Here is a 17311-nt window from a genome sequence, read left to right as displayed (position 1 = left end):
TTTAAATGACGATTTAAAAGTGACATTTAAAAATACAAAATACGTCAAACTGAAACTTGGTTATATAATATGTTAGCGTTGTTCGCGATCTTTCGAGGCTTCCGCGGCAACGTTGAGGGTCGCACTATAGGATGATATCGTTGAATACGAAAGAAAATCGAACTTTTACATTCCACGATTTAATCTGATTTGATACGTGCGCGTTTCGTACTAGTTACTTACTTGAAACTGGAATATTCGATTCTGAGAACTTTGAAAAGTGGATACATCATGGTGTAAAGTTCGTAAGATCGTACTTTGGCATTTGATTATAGATTCAAAAAGCAGCCACGATGACACGGGTTTTATTTGCGGTCAGTTGTGAAACGTTTCGCTTTGAAAGTGTTCCGTTTCTCGCGTAATCGAGGGGCTCCTTCGTTACGTTCTTCGCTATGAATTCTACAGTTACATCGCAGGAAATAGAGGTTCTCCAGATCCGAGGAAATTTACATCGGAAACGGAAAAATGTCGTGGAAATAGAAAACCAAGCTTTTCTTGCTCTCTGTTTAATCTCGCGTTAACTTAGGAACGATCGAAGAACATTTGTTGATTATGACGATAAAAAAAGCTTCGAACCGTTTCGTTTAATGTTACGTTAAAATCTATATAGTTACGTAACTTTGTCGAAAATCGGTTCGTAACGCAAGATAGCAAATTGTATAAATTGCTTTGAAAATTTTAGTTCTAGTTTTCTGATATTAATTGCGTTGAAATTGATAATTATTATGGCATTTAAACAACTTTGTTCTTCTTCTATCTACGAAATAAACAAAAATTTTATACGTTATAAATTTTTATATTTATCGGCATCTATATATTTATCACAGACTTACAGTTATCTGTTTTAGAAAATTTCTTAATTACATTTTGATGGGAAATTTTGTTTCCAATAAAATGTTTGAAATATTTTTTTTTATTATTATAACGCACAAATATTCCTTAATGACCGTTAAGTTGAAACGTCATTAAATATTCACCTAATTTTCAAAGGAATTTTACTTCAAAGAAACAAAGTCCGTTCAATGAATGAGTCGGATCGTCAGCTGTAAACAAATGCACGTGGCGCCGACAGGGACGCATGCAAACGCGCAGCGATAAGACGACTGTCTACGCCGCGAAACATTTCTGTTTCTTTTATAAGTTATATAAAAGATAAATGGACAAGGAAAAATAAAGAAAGAATAAAGGTAGAGGACCGAAAGAAAATGCAAAAATTTAAGAAGTTGAGCCTACTCGCGTCTGGTAGCCAACGCTATGTAACTTCGACGGACTGTCTTTTAGCGAAGCTGGGTCGAAAATGTATACAAATAAAACAATTTCGTATGAAGTGCAATGAGAAAGACCCGAGGGGATACGTACGAATCAACGTTACGTCAAAGAAAGATTTTTATTTATACATATACTTTCGTAATAATAATGTTTATAATAATAATGTAAATATGCAACAAAGGAATTAATATAAAAACACAACAAATATAAATAAATCCAGGAAATAAGGAGTAAACAAAGATACAGGCAATATCTCTGGCCTATCTCACGTGCTACAGCACAGAAGACTTCCGTTTACAGCTGATGATTTGAGCGCACTATAAAAATATTAAAATTATTATTTTCACTGTCAAGTAGAATTACTTCCAAGCTCTTGACTTTGAAAGAAAGATAAGCATTATCTTCTTTTGTTTATTCGTTTCAAATGATTATAAATTATTCTTCAGCGATTATCTTTACAGTGCATTAAAATTATACTACGATTAGAATAAATATTCGAAACATTCGAAATATTCCGAAAAGTCATCAAGATTTCTACAGGAATTTTATATCTTAGAAAGGTTAAGACCTTAAAAAGTCTAATCTGCTCAAAAATTCTATTAGACTGTTGCATAATAAATACCGCTTTCTCACGTGGTCTTGTCCCAGTTATTTCGAGTTCATCAAACATTCAGCGGCTAATTTTTTCGTTTGTCTATCGTTTCGCCCAAATGGTTCTCCTCCATAATAAATAACGTTCCGCGCTATTTTTAAAACGCAACCACGGAAGCATCAACTAACAAATAGTTTTCATGGCTTGTATGCCAATAAAAAGAATATATGTGTTACGATAATAGAGATTTCATAACACGATAGACATATTTCTTTTCGATATAAGATACAGTTACCTATTGAAACGTTTTATCTGGAAACTATATTTATTATCACACCTACATACGTATAAAATTATAGTTTTTCTATTGGATTATGTTTGAAATTACGTATAACATTGGTTACACGGGAAAATATTTCAAGTACAGGTTGTTATTATCTTATCTTTTTTGTTCTGTCCTTCGTATGTTCTCAAACGGAATAGTATTTCTTTTCTTTTTTTTTTTAAAGCACCTAGCACACTTCGAAAGTTCATTGGTCTTACTACGTGGGCTGTCCAAGGTCGTTCAAAATCGTTCACCGCGTCTCAAAGTCCATGTTCAACAGTAACGTATTTATATTTTATACGAAGAGTGGCTCATTGAACTTAAAATAGTTGCGCTCTTTTTTAGTGACAAAAAGGTAGTTAAAAATACGCGAATGCTATCGTTAAAATGTAATTTATGCCAAGGTCGCGTTAAATAGCATTTTAAATTTATTTTTATTTCGAAAGTGAAATCAGGAGAACCTACCATTAAAATAGTTAATCGCGTAAAAATCTCTTAGCTGCGATACGGTTAGTGTAATCATATTTGTGGTAATTTAATTAATCATAATATGATAAAACGAACCTTAGTTATATTCTTAATTATAACGTATTAATTACTCCAGTTCCAAAATGCAAGTCGCTCGCGAAATGTAGACCGTGACCTTGAATCATTATTTTTTTTTTTTTTTTTTCTTCTCACTTATGTTTTCTTTGAACGTTTCCTCGATTAAAATCTCGTTAAGAATCAAATCGATCGGCACTCGTCTGCGACGATGTCTGTGACATCGTTTCTTGCGAAACGTGGATTCATCAGGTCGATGTAGAGTTTCGTGCATTTTATTAATCTATGATCGTCGTTGTTTTCTTAATTATTAATAATAATATTAAAACTCTTCGACTTACAGATAATCCAGAAAATAAAACAAAAACTAAGCAAAGCGATATAGATTTTACGATGGAAAGTATTCTGGGTTAAAAGGATTACATTAAAAAAAATGTGTTACATTTTTTCTTAAGAAGATACCGTCCTTGAGTATCTATAACCTTCCACCACATAGATTAGAAGTATAACATCCGACAGTGAACAATTATCGTAAAGAAGACGACATTCTGAAAGCACTTAAATCGATCGAACGAATTTTCGCGTTAATTCGTAGTAGGTACAATTTATATCGTAAGGAAAGAAACGCGGAAGTTACTTTTGTTTTCAAGCTTCTCGTCGATGATATACTTTCCGATTATCTGGCTTGATTTACTTCTCCAAATCTTAATATCAACCATACCGAATTATATTTGACATTCTATATTTATCGTTTAGTGCCTCGGACAATAATTTTATTTTAATGCTCGTTTATTTAATATCTTAGACAGTAGTACACGCTTATTTTTATTCTTCTTAAAAGTCATCTACCTCGGATAATTATTTCGACGATCATAATTCTAGCGATTCTTTGATTTTAAGCACAAACTTCCCTAAAGCGAATCGAACGTTCATTCACGGTAGCAATTAAGGACTAAGAACATATTCTATCCGTACCTCATTTGTATCAAGCGTTAAGGAAATGAATTTCCCCGTTTGTTTTCCTCGTTCTATTGTTCCAAACAAATACTGTTTTGTCCTTCTGCGCGTCTTATATTATTCATCTTATAAAATCGGAACACGCGTATCGTACGATCGTTAGAAAGGTGGCAAGTGAATTCAGGGAGCATCGAGCATTATTCTCTCGAATCGAGAGTCGAGAGTGATAAATAACTCTCTGCTTTGTTCGGCAAACGTTGCCGGCACAGATGCATTTCCACGGCTCTCGTAATAAATTTATAGATATTTCCGGGTAATGCTGGCTGACAATGCCGCTGTTTTGCGGTGGAAATATATCGGGTCACGGGCTGGAACGTGTAACGTATCGAATGCTCGAGTTTCGAAAGATGAAATAGCGTTCGCGAATCTGTCGACTCCGCGTTTTCTACATCTTCTCGTTTCTTCTCTTCTTTTCTTCGTCTATTTTTAATTTTGGCGAGATAGACGATGATACTCGTAACGCTTGTTTTATACGTTTCTTTTTCGTTTCTAGAAATATCGTAATCCTATTAGTTTTATAAATATTGTATATCGTCTGGAATTTACTATTTGGCTTCTCAGATACGGAACAAGATATTTTTCGTAATACTTGTATATTCATTTGTTTCTAAGTATCGTTAAGTTTATTATAAGTAGGATATTCGTACAAATTTATATTTTTCTAAACATAATTAAATATAAATAGGTATAGTAGAAGGTGTCGTATTTTGGACAATTTATATACTTTTGTATATTACGTGTATTTTTAAATCTTCGATCGCAAATGCATAAAAATCCACAGTCTCGTTAGAAATATTAATTCTTTTGCATTTGGAGCATAATCGATCTTATACAGATATTTCAGAAACTAAACAGTTACGTTCTGAAAATGATTCTAAATATCTCTGAATTTATTTATGTTGATCAATATTCTTGCTCTTCTCACTGTTTATCGGCAAGGCGAAAATCGAACAAATCAATGTCACCAAACTGACGCTATTACGCGATGTTTTATATATACAAATATACGTGTTCTTCCACCAATATCGAATACAGAAAGTATTTGTACATCATTGTATTTGTTACAACATTTACGTACCAACAGATTAGATCCAAGTATATCGAGTTCCATATCATTCGGTAGTAGCTTCGTACGACTGCAAAAACGTAATGCCATAAAAACGAAATCTTTTGGCTGATAAAAAAAACGTCGCGGTGGAAAACGGAGGCATCTAAAAATATCTTTCGTAGCCACTGTATTAACCGTCTTCCTACGCACAGACCCCATAATTAAACCGCGACAATTTCGATGTAAGAACACCGCGAAAAGAACACGACTTTCGGCTCTATACAGATAAAACTGGGTCGCCGAAGCTTCTAAGAGAGATATCGTTCAGCGAGAACTAGGATCTTCATTAAATATATCTGAGAGCTAGACACGGAGTCAGCCTTGATATTCGGTCTCACGCGATCGATATCGTCGAAGTAGAATTTCCTTCCACGGGGATGGAAAAGTATCGAACCGAAAACGGCTTTCGTCGAAGGTTAGTCGATGTTACACAACGATCAGTCGTTTTCATATACATATGTACTTGCGTTTCCTGCGTTTATCTTTTGTTTTTTTTTTTTTTTGTTTTTTTTTTATACGTACATATCTAATGAAACGAGCAACGACGAATAATTTACCAAGTATAATTACAACTAGAAGACATGCTGTGACATAATGCTCGCGTGCATTGCTTAACAGGTATACATGCCCGTCGTTGAGAGAGCGAGAGAGAGAGAGAGAGAGAGAGAGAGGAATGAGAAGACGTAAAAATTCTGGGTCGATAAGTTTGGGAAAAAGGGCTCTTCAAGATCATCTTAAGGTCAGATAAATGTCACCATGGCCTGTGCACTTTGGTATTCTATGAAAATCTGAAGCATTCTCTCTTTATTTTCCGTCAGATTTTTTACCGTTAGTTTTTATTTCATCGAGTTTTCGGGTTTTTTATGCGACTTTATAGGCAGGTCGGGAATTAATAGGTGAAAGAGCATAGCTGTGATCTGTGCTACTTCGATTAGGTTATGCTAGGAAAGAGTATAGTTAAGAGTATAGTTTCGATTTTATCGTCGTTGGTTTCGTTGAAATTTGGAAATTTTTATGGGATTTTAAGTATCCTGTGACGTGTTCTTTGAAAATCTATGATAAATTTTCATACTGAATCTGTTCTAGAGTTACTAATTACTTCTGCGTTTTATATCTTATTAGTCTCTTCAAGCTTTGTCAGTTGTGAAAAAAAAATTGACGTTACAAAAGTGTTGTAACGTTTCACCGGCATTGCAGGTGGATCGAGTATGCTTGTAAGGATATACCAGCGCGTAGTGTTCGGTATCAATGCTTCCTTTAAATCTACGATGAACTTTAGCTGCAATGCTGGCGCAACGTTGGAATATTTCCAAAAGGACAAGACGGAAGTCTCGGGTAATATTAATCGGTTCAGCTCGCTAAGCGTAATATCGATGGTTATGGTCTTTGATTATTTAACTTTTACTTTACTTTAACTCGCTACCGTTATCTTTGGATTATATACAACCATAATGGCTATTTAATCTTATAATGCGTTCTTCATATTTATTTGTATCAAAGATCATTGGTATTCGGTATTTTGTATTCTATATGCTTATTTGTATTAAGAATCATTAATGTTTGACATATCTGAAAAGTGTTACAACTTGGAATACTTTAGTCCTTTGTTAGAAAATTACAAAAATAATATCCGACGATTGTTTCTCACAATATATCCTTTTTGTCAACGTTACGCGTTTGGTAAATAATCTTTCTCCCGAGGTGCCAAGCAATTTCCCAAAATATTGATTTTAATTTTTCCGAAAAATATCGATTTCAAAGACAGATCAGAGATAGATAGATATAGTTTTATTTTAGCCTGACAGCCTTGAAATAGGATTTGGATCGCGAATTTTGTAAACTTTTCAATATCGCACGTAGCTTGTTACTACAAATATCCACCGTTATTATCAACAATAGTTTGATTCTTCGCACTCGATCGCAAGAGCATTGATTATTATATTTTAGACTCTTTTGTAAACTTCATGGATTTCTCATTTATCGATTTAGGATCGAATAGATCGTTCCTCTTTTCGATTATCTTATATCAAAGTGCATCCTCTTCGCCATTAAATAACATCAAAATCAGAAACTCGACCAAATTGTATTGGTGATAGCGTTAGTAAAAATACATAACGCACAGATTTTTGCCAACAGTTAACGAGCACGATTGACGATTAGCGCGAAGAAGAATATGGAAAAAGTTGCTTGCAATCGATCGTTCTCGGAACTGCGATTCGATTCATCCGCGTGAAACGAACAACAATAAATTCTTTAATGCAACCGATGTTGCGTAATCTCGTTTTTGCGCAAGCGAATCTGCATGAATGTTTACGCGGCGATAGTAAATGACAATCGAGGACGATTGTTACAAACGGTTACACGATTGGTCTTTTTTGTTGTTGTTTCTTTTTTATTCTCTTATATTTGCTTCTCGATTCTGCGTGCGCAAGAATTAATGGCCGATATCGGCGAGCTACTTAACTTTTCGCTTTTTTTTCGCAACTCTATGGTTTACGTTACACTCTCTGTTTCGATCATTTTGTCCGTGTCGGTTTAGCGACTCGCGTTTAAGAACGCGTTGTACTCTTTGCTGTATATGTACCTTTGTGTTTTCGCAACTAGCGACAGTATTTACACTGCTGCTCAAATATTTGATATTAATACTTTGCTGTTATTTCAAAGGATCGAGGGAAAAAATGAAGAAAGGGAGACAAAATGTCTGTGGAAACGAGCGATACTTGAAATAAATTTGCGCATTATTATTATTCGAAATATCCCTGTACTTATTGTTTTTATACAATAACAACTACTAATCGTTTCTCGCAATTCTCGCCTTTCGGCACAGGATGCACTCCGGTTTACGTCGTGTTCGCTTGCCACAGTCTTGAAAACTAATATTTCTCGTAAAAGATAAGGACAGAAAACGTACTTAATTATAATCTAAGCGGTTTCGTAAAAAGCGTTCGATAGAAGTCGCGCTTATAGTTGCGGAAAAGGTTGTCGGCGATCACGTTCACCGAACGTGCATTTGAGGAACGTCTGCATATCCGATAAATGCCCATCGAATCCACGGTGGCGTCGTTGTGCGTTGATATTGATTTGTTGCGAATTTATATTTAGACTCGACGCGAACTTGCCTTGGAACGAGTTATTTATCCTTCGGTGTTTTCCTGTTGAGAGCGTGCTCGCTTACGGGGAATTACACGTCGAAAAGCTTCTTTATCATATCGTACCAGTTGTGCCCGTGCCGTTTATTCATCGATGGCTCGTGTTCGGCCTCTGTAAAATATCAGACGTCGCCCGTTCATTCCGAGTCTATAACGTTTTCCACGTTTCTTTCTTTTCTTTTTTTCTTCGGGAAACAGGTCCTGTCGATGCACGATGAAAACGCGATTGTTACTTGCAATTCGAGATGAAAGGTTCGGTGTTTTCCTGAAAGGTGAAATATAAATTTCTTCGTTATTTCTTTCAATTATTTACGTTATCAACGTTGAGAAGAAGTAACTCAATTCGTATTAGGAATTCGAGACTGGTAAGATTGTTTTACCGAAAGGTAAAATATACATTTTTTAACTATCTTATTAGGTATTCGCGTTATCGTTGTTGGCAAGAATATAAAATATAAAATCGCATAAGAGTATTCGAAAGTATAGCATATAAGAAATGGATGTATCTTTGCCGTGCAGTTTGTTTTTAGTGCTATTATATATTGTTATTTTTAGTAATTCTATTATCATTATTGGAAGATGTTTCAGAGTTAATTGGTTGTAAATATTGTTCGAGATAAGTGTTTTTGTTGCGTAGGACATTGGTGACTCGCAATGGATTCCGTTGCTGTCGGATAATATTTCATAATATTACTGGTACGTTTACGGGTATGAGACCTACTTAAAGGATTTTCGTTTAGATCGGATTCTTATTTATTATAATATCGTATTCAAAAATTACAATATCGCAATACCTTTGCGTGACATTTTTTACTTCATTCTGTATATCTTTTTCATTTGAAAAGAATTCCTTTCTGTCGTCTCCGAATGAACGATATCGTGGTAGCTAATGGATTAAAAAATACTTTGAGACTATTTCTATCGTTTTATCGGCGCATCTATTCAAATCGAGCATGGTCAAACCCGAGTCCACGTTCGAAACTCATCGCGATTAATATCGTGGAATTTACATTTTCTTTTTACGATCTCAAAATCTGTTACCATAGTAGTTGATGAATCGAAAAAGGTTGCTAGACGGTTAACTCCGTTTAAAAATCATTACGATCGATATTACGAAACTTGTACAAATTTCCTCCTACGATTTCCAAACGATCAGCGAGACTTTAAAAACCATTCCTTTATGACATCTCTATTAACGCCTAGGTTCGCAACAAATGTCGTGTACCAAAAAATGTCGTGATTGGCACCATGAAATTTATGCAAATTTCTTCCTCTAATCTCTAAACTGTAACGCTCGACACCACCTTCGAAGCCATTTCCGCTGTTTCATCGGCGTATTTAGATCCAACTTACGTCCTTATTATCTCGCTTTAATTAAGCAAAAGAACACATAGATGGTTGCGCGCGTATGGTGAAACTCCTGTGGGCAACGTCTGGTGGGCACGTGTGGGGGTACACGTGCACGATTTACCTGGCGACGACGAGGCAAACGGAGGAATGCGTATAGCGTGTAACGTAAGGCACAGTACCGTATCAAATAACGGTTGTGCCACGGTAAGCCGACCGTGTACAGACATTTTCGCCGTTTTCACGAAGGGCGTATCGCTATTCGATCCAATTGGAAATTGTTTCGTAAAAGCCTTGTCAGGCGCAGGCTAACGATCGAACAATACGTTGTTTCCGCGATAATTGTTCCAAAGGGTTAATTGGTCTTTTGCATTCCACGGATCTTTAGCTATGCACAGGCATTCTACGTTACGTACGAGTACGATAATATACAAAATGCTTAATTGCTTAATGCATAGTAGGACGCGTGTAAATACGTAAATATTATAAAATTGACTCTGTCGCGTTGTTTGTATCGTTATTTCAAATGCCAATGCTTTTCTTCAAATATCGAAAATCTCTGGCTGAAATAGAAAATTTCAGTTTCCTTTGAATCGTTACAATATAAAATCGTTATCTACTAAACATTTTCCTGGTAATGTGATTCGATTATCTCGTTTCGTGTATCGGTAAATACTTGCGTGCTTACCGTGCGATATCCTTATAGACTGCAAAATCTTGAAAAATACTCCCGTTTTTGCTTGATTAACACAAATAAATAAACGATACTAAGCGCTGTCATTTTATATCTTTATCTTTGAAATATGGACAATGTGGCGTCTCTGTGATATTTACTATATGCCTCTTATCACGCATAAATTCAGTTCAATAAAAAAATCGAACGATCGTAATAGCAGTCTTGGCCGATAATCATACGCAAGTCTGGTCTTAAGCGTGCATTTCATCATTCAGCTAAATAGATGTTCCATTCTTTCGAATTATACTTTGGATGAAATTCTACTTTCGATCGAACTGTATCTTCTGTTATTAAAAAGTTCGTCAAGTTTAAAGAAATCATAAAAGAATTATTACTCGTTTGAATTTTATGCCAAACGTTTCGTTGAAACGTTAATGGCTTCTGTGTTTATCGAAACGAAAAAGCGTTTAAGAAATAAAAGTTGCGATAGGAATAAAATATGAAAAATGAGTGTAATTGGTTACGACTTTTTCTTTGCGCGGAAACAAAGGTAGAAAGAAAGATCTTCCTTTAGATTTAGCGAAAAGAAACATCACGCTGGTTTAAAGTACGAACGATTTTTCCTTTTCCTTTCTTCGGGTTAACGTCAGTCGCTAAATAATAGATATCGCTTATTGCTTGTTTTACTTGTCGTTTAGTAACTACTTCAGGCGAAATCATAATTATTATCGTGTCTTGTATTTACAAATAGCCGGCGTAGAACTTTAAATATGCAAAAGGAACCGATAACGACTTTGTTCTATAACGAATTTTCGCAGTGAAACTTCTGAAATATCGTTAAAAGTAAGTCAACCTTCCGAAAGATATTAGCACAGATGTGTAGCTTTAGAGATTATTTTTAATTCAAAGTATAGTGAAATGATATTACACGAATAAACATTAGTTCAAGGCACAGTTTAGAGGAACGAATATCCCTTTCGCGAATAATTCATCTTGAAGATCTCAGAAAAATGACAAATATCTTTTTCTAAATTTAGTATATTTATCTGTGAACCACTTATGTCGGAAGCGATAATCATTTTTCTTCTTTCAAATTTAATTTTCACGTTTCTTACCTATTGAGATAGCTGCGTTCAATTTTAGACGTTTTAACATGTCTAGTATTCACGGTGCAACTTCTGAAGTATAGGTATCATCGAAGATAAAACAATCTTAGGTTTGACTATGCGTGTTTGGGAAGAATTACGAAGTAAAATGTTATTCTCGTCCGAAGTTGATCATAGGATCCCAGAAGATCTTATTTCGCTTAATTAAATCTCGTATAAAATAATCTCCAAAATGTTTCCAAGTATTAAAATATTTGTATTAATTTATATCTGTTGCGTTCGTAGCCGTTAGATAGTTTGGGAATAGAAATTCTCTCGTGTTGGAAATTTTTTTCTTTTCTTCTCTTTCTTTCGTTCGTTAGCAGGAAAAGATTTAGTCATCGGCTAATCGTTGTATTACTTTCCAATCAGAGACCATAACCAGCAGAGCGATACGACTGACGTAGAAATTTCAAAATGTCATTAGAAGTGTTATAGACTTTGAGATATCTAAACAATTCCATTTTCTTCGTAAACGTAAAATTAGGGATAAATTTGTCGAACTCGGAAAAAAATAACTTACAAAGAGTTCTATTTTTTTTATTCAAATTTTAATCCGCTTAGATAGTTGAAGCACGAACTTGAAAGAGAAGAATAGAAATATGTTACAATGTGGTAAACTTCGAAATATCTAAAAAGTTGTATCCTTTTTATATAATACTACAGTTTCAACATCCTATCACGCTTCACGTAAACATAAAAAAAAATGTCATAAAAAGAAACAGACAAACATATTTAGCAAGGAAATAAGCTAAGAGATACTTAAAGCCTTCCGTTCTTCTTATTAATACGATACAGCACGTAGACTAGAGTATTCTATTACCATTTCGATTTACCTTCTTAAAAAAAATGTTCAGAAGAATTTTCAAAGAAACGTAAACACCCTTTCCATATATATTTATATTTATAATAGTACTTGTGTATAATAATTATGTCTATTAAATCGATAATATAAAATTTTTAAAAATACCTAAGGTATTTTACTCTCTTCCAAATATACAACAAAAATCAATGAAGGTCTAACTGAAAGTTACAAAAGCTTCAAAAGAAAGACTGAAAGAAAAAAATAAATACACGTAGAAAGACATAATATACCTAGAGGAATTAAATAAGTAAATAAATTTCCATTTCTCCTTTGTAACGGGAAGGCTGATATCTGTTCTAATGGTCTGATATCTGTTTAGAAGGACTATATCGGCCAGTTGTTTCTGTACAATGGACATCCCATTGTGCTCGAAATAAATCTTAGAAGGGAATATATCGCGTGATATTAAGTGCACGTGTAGTTGCCTTTCGTCTGGCGAAAGAAAGTAGTCGGTCCCGTTACGAAATAGCGAGTGAATGCCGACTATCTGGGTCAGACAAAAGCGGAACTTCCGCGACTATACTCGAGGGCTGCCGAACCGTTTAACCTGGAATATTAGTTCAATTTTTACGCAAATTGCCCCCCCCCCTATGCTTTTGTCATATATGTACCTTAGAATTCTCGTTTTTATTATTGCAATGTACGCGTTCTTTCTTCTTTTCGATTTTTTAGAATAGCGAAACAAGAGAGAGCCCTAACTTTTTATAAGGTAGATTATTATTTCAATTTACTCGTGCTCTCTCCTTCTCTTTTAAGGATAAGAGGAGGGTGGGTGGGTGAGAGAGAGAGAAAGAGAGCGCTTGCTTTTAAAATAAATTAAATCTCTTTTAGTTTCTTCTAGTTTTTAGTTTTTAACTTTTAATTTAGTGTTTAGTTTAGTTGTATCAATTTTTTGTTAGTTCGATCTAGAATCGGTTTTTTTAATTTTTACACGTTTCTCCGTGCGAATTATTCCCTTGACGTTTATCATATATTCTAGAATATTTATCTCCACTAATTTTTTAATTTATTCGATTTAAAAATACGTACAATCGACGTTGTTATAAGAATACTCAAGTTCAATAAATTGCGTGAGAGTTCCTTTAAGAATTTCAATCTAGTTTAAATTTTTATAATTCCTAAATAAGTTGAATCTTTAGCGTCGTTACAATTCGATGAACTTACGTTCGACAAAAGTCACTTGAAATGTCGCAATGGTAAAATTTCTTTAGTTTTCCAGGAATATTGTTAGACATTTCAAATTTCAATTTGTCAGCTCGTGTACTTATCAAGATATCCAATGACAGTGGTATAAATTTCCTGCAGGCTCTTCAATTTGTTGAGGAAAATGTGCGTGGTCAAAGAACTATGATACATACGTGTACCATATATTACCGGTGAATGGTACTTTCCGTTTTGTGTTCAGACAGGGTGAACAGACTTTGTAAGGAATCATAAATCACCTTTGTGAAAGTGTTGTAATGGCGTTGGGTCTGCGTTGGCCGACTACCCTTCACCTTCAACTTGCATGCACCCTTTGTAAGTGCAACGTGCTGTTGGTTTCCCGTATCTATAGCTTTCATGAATCTTTTACGACTGTTTGTACTCGCTTTATTACAAATTTTCCTATGGTTTAACTGAAAACATTTTTCTCATTTTCTTCGTTTTCAGCGGAGATATATTTCTTTTATACGTAATTAATAATTTTCCTAATGGAATTAAATAAAATTGACTGTTTACGAATTTTACGACAGGTTCAGTAAAATACTCTTTTTTTTTTTTTTTGCAAAATTTATATCAATTACCGTTGACAAATATCTACGAGATTAAATCCATAAGTGTCTTCCAACAAAATTCTCAATCGTGCAAAATTTTTTGCAATTACACCAACTTTTTTTCATGATAAGATTCAATTGGATAAAAATATTTTCCTAATGAGAAAGTTCTTCCTATCGAAATTGCTTACATTTCTGCGGAAAAATATATTTACTCTATCATAAAGAAAATTTCAATATCAGCAATATCGCAAGAATTCTTATCCTTAAAATTCTGCGAAGCACATTGTGTCATATTTCCGACAAAAGAGCGTTGCCCAATTAAGATTCAACGCATCGGAAAAATTTCAACCGGCCGTTGGGAGGAACGAGACTTCTCGGTCTCTTCTATATTTAACCGCGTCTCGATTTTAATTTCGGAATATCGTTTCACAATGTCAGGAACTCGCGGTCGCCTGCTAAACTTCTAAATCGAGATGTTTACTCGGCCAGATATTAACACAGTCTGGAAAGTGCGTTCCTCTTTCTCCCTTTCATCCATCGAGGATCAAATCTCGTCTTTTATCGCCGGAAAAAATGGCGAATATGTTGTCTCTCTCTCTCTCTTTTCTTTTCTTTTCATCGAAAAGATTCTCGCTCGCTCGCTTTTGAAAGGATTTTTCAGAACACAGCAGACACACAATCGCGAACAGAGAACGAGAGAGAGAGAGAGAGAGAGCGAGAGAAAGAGGCTTTCAGAAAAGTAAAAGGTGAAGCGCTGAACTGCAAAGAAGTCTACTTTTCACGCGCAAACGGGTATTTCGGGTTTTAACTTTCAGAGCTGCAATCTCGCGTTTAACTCATTCACCGCAACCGACGCATGTGTTGCGTCGCTTCAATTATTTGGGGAAATATGTGTTACAAGGTATTCGTGAAAACACGAATTTGCATAATGTATCATCGAAATAAAGCTGTTTCGTTTAAAGGCCTCCTTTTACAGAAGAAAGGGTTTGAACGTGTTCCGTCGAATCTATTAGTTTGGTACACGCATAGTTGACAAATTTTCAAACTCAATTTCGATTTTCCAGGATAAAAATTATAATAAAATAAAGAAGGCACGCAACTAATTAACAATCCAAGTTTACTAAACATTCGAAACGAATGCCGGGCAAGTGCTAGACACGGTCGAGTTTTCTTCTCAAAGATCGCATTGGCTAAGTCGAAAAATTGTTTCGAACGCGCTGCACGCATGAAACTTGCAGTACGATTTTTCTAAAAGGTAGGCTCGCCCGATTTTTGCATCAAGGTTTTCAATTATCAGGCAGAACGTGAAATCGTAGTGTGAATGGAAGAGATAGAGAGAGAGAGAGAGAGAAAGATTGATACGAAGCGCGTGGATAAGATAGCTTTGTAAATATAGGTATTTGTAAACCAATTCTTGGCTGTAAGTTCGAATAAACATGTATGTTATATCACGAAGATAACTAAAGAAATAGAAACGAGATTTCTCCCGCTTGCTAAATACTTATTACATGTAACGAGTATCGTACTGCGAATGTTTTGCGTGTTTTTCTATGTTATATATGTATTGTATGTATTTTTGCATCTTCAGACGCACAAACAAGCGCTCTTATACTTGTAACGATCGTTGTCGTAAAATTACGTTTCGAGGGAAGCGTGGAAAGCAAAAGGGATAAGCAAAGGGGTAAATGGTTCGCAACACGTTCGAATCCACGAACAGGCTTGCGTAATCCGGATAGAGGGAGGTTAGAGGCTTGTGGACGGTGCTCGAGCTTGCTCGTGGTCGCTTTTACTACCTTGACATGGATTCTCGGCTGGCAGTCAGGGCCGGGGACGCTCGCGAAGGACCCCCACGTGTTAATTTCACGCGAAAACCCTTTTAGCTACGAGGCGAAAATTCGATCGTCGTTTTCGTCCTCGAATCGCGACACGATTTTCGCTTGTTACGACTCACACGAGCTCTAAAATTCTTGGACAACACGGCGTTCGTACGTGCAAGAACTTTTATTGACCGATGGTCGATTAACAGACTGCGCATGTTTATGAATCTAATAGGGTGGATTTAAGCTGCCAAAAATTTCTAGAATTCACTTAGTACATAAGTATAGTAAAATATAGTTAAATTTCAGAAGCAAAGTGTTTATTATGATATTTATCGGTTGAAACTATTTGGTTTAGCGTACACATACATACACATGCGCGTATGTGTTCGTGTGTGCGAGAGTTCGAACGAAATTGAAAGGTATTTATACGGATAACTCCTTGAATAACACAACGAGCAGTTAATAAATATTCATTTACCGTAAAATCGTATTAAGAAAGAGAGGAAAAAATGTGGCTCTTATTGGCGAACAACGTTTGCACGTTTTATCGTAGAATCTTGAACTCTTTTTTATTTAAACAGCCCCGGCAAACACCTGTTGCTACACGACGAGCGACACTGAGTAAAAATTCCACCTCAAACTCTTCTAACCTAATTCTAATGGACTCGATGCTTTGTAATGACAAAAAAAAAAGGAAGAACCTCTCGCAGTCTTTTGCACGTATTTACATTCTTCGGACGCCAATTTATTTTATTATTTTATTATTGTTAGTATATCATAATGTGTAGATTAACCTACATAACACAGTGGCATCGTCTTAGAGTCTAGGGGATGATTTTACGCTCTAGACGAAGTAGAAAACGTAGAATAAAACTTTTTCAATGAATCTTTATTTATGTTTCCGTTTATTCTGTTACATGCTCAAATTGTAATTAATTAATTATTATTTTAGTCAAGTTAGATATTCGTAAACAGAGGTATGTCTTATGTAATACTCTTGTATATTAATAAAGAATGGAAAATTAATCCAAATCTATTTTTAATAAATATTTCTTATTCCATCCTACGATGTTGGGCTAGTAATTGAAAAACAAAGATTGTACATTTCGAGATAGTATTTTTAGCCTGCATAAAATGTTCAAGCCGCCGGATAAGTAGTTTTGTAACCAACTTATAAATAGATATACAATTGCATACTCTACAATGGCGCTTATACTTGCTAAGCAAATACTTAATGACTAGTTCCTTAAAAGCAAAGACTCAACCAAACCTCCTATAAAAAAAAAAAAAAAAAAAAAGAAAATGCGAAAAAAATGTTTTCTAACGATTCCTGAGATCTAGGCTTTAAAAACTGAAAAATTAAAAATTCAATTTCTTCCCTCGACTGATTTTTTTACACGTTTCGCAACGAAAATTTCACGAGATATTTGTACGAGCTCGTACAGCAAAGCGACACGTAATATATTTGTTACGCGGAATCGACGAAACCCGCACTCTGTACCTTCGTTCGCGTTCCGCGTTGAAGTTACGTTATTTTTCACTCGAAGGTGAGAAACGGAGAGGATATTGTCGCGGAATTACCGCGACTTTGGACCGTTGTTACGTTCGACGAAATTTCACTGCGTTCACGTAATCGAGAAAACGAGGAAAAAGAGAAAG

At 35.1% G+C, this 17311-nt stretch overlaps 1 protein-coding gene across 4 annotated transcripts in view; it reads left to right on the top strand.

Moving 5' to 3' along the window:
• Positions 1 to 17311, top strand: part of LOC126925113 (ribosomal protein S6 kinase alpha-5-like) — a 54199-nt gene that overhangs the window by 16994 nt on the left and 19894 nt on the right. Inside the window, exon 1 of one of the 4 annotated variants that reach the window (XM_050740371.1) lies at positions 6524 to 8407. The exons of the other annotated variants lie outside the window; for them this stretch is intronic. The gene's annotated coding sequence lies outside the window, so the exon portion shown is untranslated. Of the gene's footprint in view, positions 1 to 6523; positions 8408 to 17311 lie in introns of those variants that run through there. 4 annotated transcript variants of the gene reach the window in all.

This window comes from Bombus affinis, chromosome 15 (genome assembly GCF_024516045.1).
Source record: "Bombus affinis isolate iyBomAffi1 chromosome 15, iyBomAffi1.2, whole genome shotgun sequence".
NCBI classification, from domain to species: Eukaryota; Metazoa; Arthropoda; class Insecta; order Hymenoptera; family Apidae; genus Bombus; species Bombus affinis.
Note: the sequence above shows the minus strand (reverse complement) of the source record. Positions and strands in the feature narration are given on the sequence as shown.